We start from the raw sequence: 2,815 nt of genomic DNA on the forward strand, positions 1-2,815 counted from the left end.
CTCACAGGTCCTGTTTCTGACTTCTGTTCCAATGCCAGGACATTTCTTTGATGACCTAAGAATAATAAAACATGTGCAAAGATTAAAAGACCACAAAAACATGTAGCACAGATTTATTCAATACAAATACATCTGTCTGCAAATAATTTAATTGCTAATCTTTAACTTTGTCCAGGTCTAGTGAAACTGCTGCATATCAGTAACCTAAACTATGATGGGTAGAGATCATATGTCATGTCTTTCAACTCAAGTCCAAGGTGTACCTGACCTAATGGTCACCATTAGGACTGGGTTTCAGGAATTTAGCTCAGCACTCTCAATAATGCTGGTTGGATCAGAGATTTGACTTTAGATATAGATAGATCAAGCACCGTATAATTTGTAACATAACATAATACACACAAGTATGCAAATACCATGCATTTCAAACACATTTACAAAAACTTTACTGCATCAGTGTAACACTGAAGGACTCACCTGTCTTCTCAGGTACATATGAGGCATTGAGGGCACTCAAGAGTTTTTCTGCTAGTCCCAAACACTCCATGCATTGATCCTGTGACTGGACTCAAACACCTACAGAGTCTTTCTGACACAAATACACACACACAAGCATGCACAGAAATTCGAGGGCTCTGGTGAATAATTTATTTGACGGCACACCATATAGTTATGCACCCATTCATATCGGCAGCTGCTGAACAGACGGTGGAAAGGTGAGAGGCTTCACTGCAGGGGTGACAAAAGGTGTTTGATACACGAGAGAGCAGGAGAAACACACTGACAGATGCTCAGATGCTTACAAAGAAATTCCAGAAGATATTCCTTTTCAGAAAGTCGGTTATGGTTTTCTTTCTCCATCATAAAAAAGGTCTATATTAGAATGCCGGATTAAAACACAAACACACACACAAAACTTTTTAATAACACTAGACAAACAATAACCAATGTATCAGGATGAAACCAAATACTGAAAGTTTTATATTAAAAACAGAAAGTGCATCTCTGTGGATAAAGTGCAAGGTCATTTATAATTATTAAATATTTACATTTCAAATGAAGTAAAACTGCTAAAAAGTGATTTTTTTTTTCAAATGTTTTCTAATAAAAAATAAAATACAGCCCACACAAAAAATAATTATGATAACCTTTTTTTTGTTTTGCCATCCTTAAAACAGTTTTTTTTTATTATTTTTTTTAAAATTGTGGATTATTTTATAAAGTAGTATTATTTTATGGTAGTGTTTTTTAATTTTTTTATTATATTTTTTAGATAGACCATGGTTTTACAAGAATTCTATTTATTTATTTGTATTTATTTTTAATTCTCTTGTGACGCGTGACACAATGGTGTAAACAGCTATTTCCCAGAATTCTTTAAAGGGATACTCCACCCCAAAATGAAAATTTTGTCATTAATCACTTACCCCCTTGTCGTTCCAAACCTGTAAAAGCTCCATTCGTCTTCAGAACACAATTTAAGATATTTTGGATGAAAACCTGAAACCTAAAGTCATTATTTTTGTTTTCTTCGCTTACAAAAAGTGTTCCCGTCGCTTCATATAACCCAGATTGCACGTCTGATGGCAGATGGAGTATTCTGACGACGACTTTCATACCTTTTATGGACCTTGACACTGTTATTTACTTGGCAGTCTATGAGACAGTCACAGGCCCTCCCGGTTTTCATCCAAAATATCTTAAATTGTGTTCCAAAGACTAACAGAGTTCTTACTGGTTTGGAACGACATGGGGGTAAGTGATTAATGACAAAATGTTCATTTTGGGGTGGAGTATCCCTTTAAGAGATATCAGGCAAACATTTGAGTTACTGCAATTACGGAATAAAGCATCTCTCAATAATAGATGATCAAAAATCTTGGCTGAATCTGTATGACAATTGATCTGACCAAAGGGAGACTTCTTTTAAAATATTTTCAAAGGCTACAACACTCTTATAAGTAGCCATAAATTGACTAGACAGACGTGCAGTTATGGTTCACTTACAAAAAAAACAGTCATGTCATGAGTCCTGTTCTCATAATGATAATTCTTTCGCTCCTTCTTTCTTGAAAAAATATCAGTTCAATTACGAACTCAAATTTAGTATTGATTAACTTAATCACTACTTGATATAATTGAACTTTTTTTCAAATATATAGACTTGTTCCAATGTATATCTTGTTTATAATTTATATGTCATGGTTAGCAATTTTAGGCCCATTTCAAACTTATGCAATCACAAGCATAAAACAAAGACTGCATAATTGGGCAATTATTGTAATGCATATCGCTGCACATAACATTCTCATTTCATTCATACCAACACTAATTACAAGAATCACATAGAGAAAAAAAAAAAATAATAAAAAAAAATAATAATAAATAAAAATAATATATATATATATATATATATATATATATATATATATTATATATAGATATATACTATATATATATATACACATACATACATATATATACATACATATATATATACATACATACACATACATACATATACATACATACACATACATACATATACATACATACATACATACATACATATATATATATATACTATATATATATATATATATTATATATATAATATATATATATATATATATAAAATATATATACATATACAATATATATATACACACATATAATATATACATATATAATATATATATACAGACAAAATTGCTATTACACTTCTAAATTATTGTAAAAACTGACTTTTTTTTATTTAGTCTTAAGCTAAAAAATCTCTTATTGTTTCTAAAATTAAAAATGAAGAAAAGAACTG

The sequence above is a fragment of the Cyprinus carpio genome, chromosome B12 (genome assembly GCF_018340385.1).
Source record: "Cyprinus carpio isolate SPL01 chromosome B12, ASM1834038v1, whole genome shotgun sequence".
Lineage (NCBI taxonomy): Eukaryota > Metazoa > Chordata > Actinopteri > Cypriniformes > Cyprinidae > Cyprinus > Cyprinus carpio.